Below are 6,000 nucleotides of genomic sequence, written 5' to 3'. Positions count from 1 at the left end.
GATACAGATTTATCTCAGTCAGCAGAGGGGTGACTTTGAATAAAATGGGAGGCAGCTTTGCCCTAAGCGGCTCCCAGCTTGACTTTTCCCTTTAGTGATTTGGGGGCCCCAGGATGGATTTTCCTTTCACACTTATGTGTACAGCACTTAAAGCTGGACCAGAAGAGCATCTTCCAAGAAAAAATGCTGCTTTAGCATTTCCTAGTTGTCTTAATTTTTCAACTTCTCGATCTAGACATTCTCCCTGGGATGGGGTATTGTTCTTTTATTTCCAAGACAAACCACCAGGATCTATGACTCAGTGAGTGAGCCCTTATGAGGCCAAGTCTGCAGAGGATGAAATGTCAACAGGTGAATGTATATAGTTCCATGTTGTGTATAGATGTTCTATCAAAGGCAATTTTACATCATATTTAAGCTTTAAAAGCAAGCTTCTGCAGAAGGGATCACTCGATTATATCAATCATCTCAAAAACTAAAGGATGTAATGATGTTGTATGCTTTGGAGAACAAACGGCTTTTTTGGTACAAAATCTCAAAATTCATGGAGGTTCAGCAATACAGCATAGAATTCAGAAGTACAATTCATGACTTTTAGTATCCCTTACAGTAATCCTGTTTTATGAACTTTCTAAAGTTCATAAAACTTTACATTTTAAAAACGAACTAAAATACATTTAATAATTTTTCAAATTTATATACGCAACAGACGTTTGTATTTTAGATAGGTTAAAAAATGTTCTTGTAATAAAACTATTTGACAGCAAGAAATTCTTACTATCTCTACACCTAGTGGCAGGAAAACACAGCAGAGAAGTAGGCACTGAAGACAGAGCCTGGTCAAGTGTAGTGTCACTTGAGGCTCTAATTTGATCATTTAGCAAATGGCGCTTTGCTCTACTCTCCTGAGTTGAAAATATTCTGTATCTTGTGACCTTCCTTATTAGTATAAGATGTAGTGGCCTGAATAGAACTTTTGTTTTCAATGATGTGCTTCATAATTTCCTATTCATTAAAGCAGATTCCGTTAGTTAACAAGAGATGTGAACTATTAATTTCATACTTTTTATTCCCCTTCAAAAAGTGGCATTGGTGACTCAAAGGATACAAGTTTGAGGGGATGGATACCCCATTCCCCATGATGTGCTGATTTCACATTGCATGCCAGTTTCACAACAGCTCATATACCTTGTAAATATACACACCCAATATGTACCCACAAACACTTAAATTTCTTAAGAAGTGGCTTCTGCTGTTCCAGTTTCACAAACACTTAGAGCTTTGGGCTAGAACTTGGGTACTTGACCCTTTCCTGTCCCTGTCCTCCAGGTGAGATGTTATGTGGGTGATGGCATGCTGGATTGAAAGCCAGGCCAGCCAGACAGCCAGAAAGGAGAAATCAGCTTCTTTTTATTTTTTTTGAGGCAGAGTTTCGCTCTTGTTGCCCAGGTTGGAGTGCATTGGTGCGATCTCGGCTCACTGCATCATGCGCCTCCCAGGTTCAAGCGAGTCTCCTGTCTCAGTCTCCCGAGTAGCTGAGATTACAGGCATGTGCCACCATATTTGGCTAAATATTTTTGTTTTGTATTTTTAGTAGAGACAGAGTTTCTCCATGTTGGTCAGGCTGCTCTCGAACTCCCAACCTCAGGTTATCCATCCACCTCGGCCTCAGAAAGTGCTGGAATTACAGGTGTGAGCTACCGGGCCCGGCCAAAATCAGCTTCTTGAACCTATGGAAAGCCATGCCTGGAGCACCTAGCTGTGGACTTTTATGTGGCAGATAAAGAAGCTTCTGGTTGGTTTCTTTCCATTTTGCTTTAATTGTTCAGTATTCATGGCCTAATAATTCCCTTTCAAGGTCTGAAAATCAGAAAAGTCCTTTAATGGCACCTGGTCTGATGTTAACCTGTTCCCCATACTGTTACTGAAAATGGTTCATTATCCTCATTCTGACCTTAATCTTGTCCGCCTCCCTCTGTTCCTATGACCCCAGAGCCAGCTTGAAGTTCACCTATCTGCCTGCCCATTATGGACCCCATGTTTGGCCTCTCAGTCATGATTCTAGCTCCTTTGAGAGCTTGGCCTACCTTCCCCTTCTGCTTCTGGGGATACACACACCTTCGTTTTTCACACCTTTGCTCTGGGGTTGCCAGTCCTTGCTGAAGGAAACTGTAGAGACAGAAAAATGGTCCCACTGCAAATCTACACCATCCTGACCTCAACCAGCATCTCTCTGCTAATGAGCAATGATCTTATTCCTTTCTAATTCACCCCTTCTCCATTTCCCATAGTCCTGGTTCACGCTTTGCCCTTCTTCCCAAGTAATGAGTCCCACCCCACCTCTCTATTCTCTTTGGATGACCTGTTTTCTACCTGACTGAGAAGACCAGGGCCATGGAGACCCCTCAGCATCCCCTGCTGCTCTGCATCTTTACCTTCTCCTCATCTCCTCCTGGCTAAGAGACAAAGTTTGGTTTTGACCAATTCCCTGCCAATGTATATTTAGATGATCTCCAGTGTTTTGCTGTGAGGAATTAAAAACCACTTGATGAACATCCACATACATGTATCTTCATATACTTATATGAATACTTTTGAAGGGTAAACTTCTAGAAGTGGTACTCTGTGGAGGATCATCTTTTTATTGTTTCATTTTCTTTTAATTTTATTTTAGGTTCAAGGGTACATGTCCAGGTTTGTCATATAGGTAAACTCATGTCACAGGGATCTGATTATTTTGTCAGCCATATACTATGCATATGTATTTTCTCTGATCTTCTCTCCTTCCACCATCCACCCTCAGGTAGGTGCCAGTGTGTGGTGTTCTCCTCTCTGTGTCCACGTGTTCTCATCATTTACCTCCCACTTGTAAATGAGAACATGCGGCATTTGGTTTTCTCTTCCTTCGTTGGTTTGCTAAGGATAACACCCTGCAGCTCCATCCACGTTGCTCCAAAGGACATGATCTCATTCTTTTTTGTGGCTGCATGGTATTCCACGGTGTATATGTGCCACATTTTTAAAAGACTGAGTATTATTTGTTGAGTAACTCTTATTTTTTTTTAAACAAATGCAATTGCTTTTCACTTGACAGATTATCACGAACAGTGTTCTACATCAAATACAAGCCTCCAGACACAGGCTCTGGGTGTCCTTTCAGTGCACGGGAAGGTGGTGTCACCCAGTTAGAGTTCTGTCCTAGCCCAGAACACCTGGCATGATGCTCAACAATTGCTACTCTCAAAGAGGATTATCTGGATGACTTGAAGGGTCTCTCCAGTTATAAAGCTCAACCAGGCCACCAGGGTGTCCTCAGCCAGGAGCACACAGAAGTGATGGAGAAAGAAGTATTAGTGACAGGAGGGAGGCCAGAGTTAAGAGAAACAGAACCGGTCTGGACATCCCAACTGGCAGAGCTGGGTCTTGCTCTTGGTGTGCTGGGGACACATGAAAAGGGGGTTAATTACGCTATCCTCCTACCACTGGGGGTATAGCTCAGGGGTAGAGCATTTGACTGCAGATCAAGAGGTCCCTGGTTCAAATCCAGGTGCCCCCTGCCTGTTTTACTTTTAATCATCAAAGTGGGTCCTGGGTCATAAGCTCCTTCCAATCCACCCTGGAAAAAAATGACACAGCATATCTAATCTCAGACCCACGGCATCTCTGAAGTGCAGACTCAATAGCCCTCAGGTGATTTTATGGACTTTAAGTTTGTGAGGCACAGACCCATGCCCTCTGCAGCCCTCTGGGTAGCACTCCAGCACTTCTGCAGAGTTGTCCAGAATCTCCCCAGGCACATCCATGTGATCCCCAAGAGAGGACTGGGCCATGTCTCTAAGTCCTGCTGTATTCTCCACAGCACCCAGCTTGTGCTGAGGCACACAACTACATGAGCCAGAGGCAGCCTCATGTCCACCTCCTACGGGCATGAGAAATCTAATGAGCTTAGATTTGGGAGCTCAGAGTGCCACACCCTGGACTTTGGCTCTGGGTTCTGGATTTCCCACCTGGGACTGCTGCAGACTCACACCCTGGCCTACCCAGACTATGGACTGGAGGAGAGCAGGATTCTGGGAGGCTCTGTGAGACTAAGGACAAGGAGCAAGACGATGGAGGAAGTCTGCTGGGGCTTCCCAGAGAACTGAGCTGACCTTATCAGCCTCTTTTCTCTCCTCCATGCAGACAGATACAGATCATGGGCTCAGTAAGGGAAAGGAAGCTGGAGTCAGATTCCAAAATCAGTAAGCAAAAATAAGAACAGGTAAAAAGCAACACGACTGGAACCTTTTAGTCAGTCATCTAAGGCTCATCTCAGTATTATCTGATGAACACCTTACCATTTGTAGCCTTTTGGGTGACAGCGGCACACCATGGGTAGTAACTGCCGTCTCTCAAGCCCCCTCTAATGGTGGTGGTAGCTAAACAAAGCAAGATGCAGGATGTCGTCTTTCTCGGGATATTCTGATGTTTCCCAAAAATACTAAACCTCCAGAAGCTTCACAGATGCAGCACACAACCATTAATCCCAAAATTATGTGGCTATTTCCCATTGCACAATGCAGTTTCCAGGCAAATGGCTGAAGGATCTATTAGGGGAAATCTGGCAGGAAGATTCACAGGCCATGACTGGGTATTTAGCAGAGTCCTTTGCTCAAGCTTAGCTTCCCCGCCATCAAGGGAGGCAGGGTCTCCGAGCAGATACAGAACTGGGGACTGGGTCAGAGGCCAGGAACCTCTATTGTGCTGGCGATGGTGGTAGCTGAGATCTACACATCAAGGGGATCACGATGAGTTCCCCATTCTCAGGCCTGAAAACCTCACCACTGATGAGCCACAGCCAAGACCTGTGTGTCACAGATTACGGAGTAACATCCAAAGTTCATTTCCAGCTAAAGTATCACGCTGCTTGGCCTCTGACACCCTAGGATCCTCCCAGCCCCACTGAAATCAGGCACTCACTTTCCACTATCATGCCTCCCACCAGCATCTCTGTCTACAGAGAACAGCTACCAGAATTCTTTTCAAGAATGTAGAGCTCCACAGACCTATGTGTTGTTCAAGCCAGGGCAAGTCACGTGTGATAAATCTTACCTACCCCCTGAAGCCTATGGATTCTTTCTACATTACAGCAAGAAATCCCTAACATCTCAAATGCATTTGGAATTGGCCTCCTGTGAATCCAGGCTTAGGTCCACCAACTGAGCAAATAGGTTTATCCCAGCTGCTCCAGCTATGGTATCTTAAATAAAATTTTAATTGGGCACACTCCTAATAAAAAATTCAGATTCATTTAAACTTATACTGTTTCTACTTTATAAAATACTCCAAGAACCTATATCCACACATGCTCTTGAGGATTTTGCTGACATACATTAGCCAGTTGGAAATGATTTTGGTGTGTGAGTCTTTACCTCCCAGCAACTGGTGCCCAGGCTCAGCTGAATCTTACTCTCACTGTAGGTCAGGGCTCTTTCAGTGAAAACCCTTCCATTTGGGCTTCCCTTTCAGGTGGGAAGAAGGGGCAGGCCTGGAGATTAGGTAGAGTTGGTAATTTGAGATAAATCGAGTTTTCCAAATGCTCCCATAAATCCACCTTACAATTCCTGAAGTACCACTGTCATAATCATTGACCTATTTTCTGCTAGGAGACTGGTATCTTCAGCCCAGGAGTTGAAGGCTGCAGTGAGCTATGAGTGTTTCACTGCACTCCAGCCTGGATGACAGGACAATACCCTGTTGCTTAAGAAAAAAAAATGAGAGTCAAGTTGGGTTGTTCTCTATCACCATATTTTGGTCCTTGAAACTATGTTAACATTGGCCCTATTAATGCTTTTGGGGGGTTCCAAAATCTACTCAGCTACCACTTCTATTTCTTGGAGTCTCTCCTTCTCTACCATTCTCTACCTATATTAAATAAAAAAGTGGAAGTTGAAAGAATCCTCTTTTGTTCTAGATTGCAGTTGTGTTGAAAATGCCATCAATGGAATAATGGGCTAGAAG

General features: G+C 44.0%; 1 protein-coding gene and 1 non-coding gene across 2 annotated transcripts in view; one reads left to right on the top strand and one right to left on the bottom strand.

Moving 5' to 3' along the window:
* LOC108296643 (zinc finger protein 69 homolog) overlaps positions 1-6,000 on the bottom strand; it is an 89,374-nt gene that overhangs the window by 21,204 nt on the left and 62,170 nt on the right. The window lies entirely within an intron of this gene.
* On the top strand, positions 3,485-3,556 carry TRNAC-GCA. Its single transcript has one exon. It is a non-coding gene; the product is annotated as a tRNA-Cys (tRNA).

This window comes from Cebus imitator, unplaced genomic scaffold (assembly GCF_001604975.1).
Source record: "Cebus imitator isolate Cc_AM_T3 unplaced genomic scaffold, Cebus_imitator-1.0 Scaffold20, whole genome shotgun sequence".
Taxonomy (NCBI): domain Eukaryota; kingdom Metazoa; phylum Chordata; class Mammalia; order Primates; family Cebidae; genus Cebus; species Cebus imitator.
Note: the sequence above shows the minus strand (reverse complement) of the source record. Positions and strands in the feature narration are given on the sequence as shown.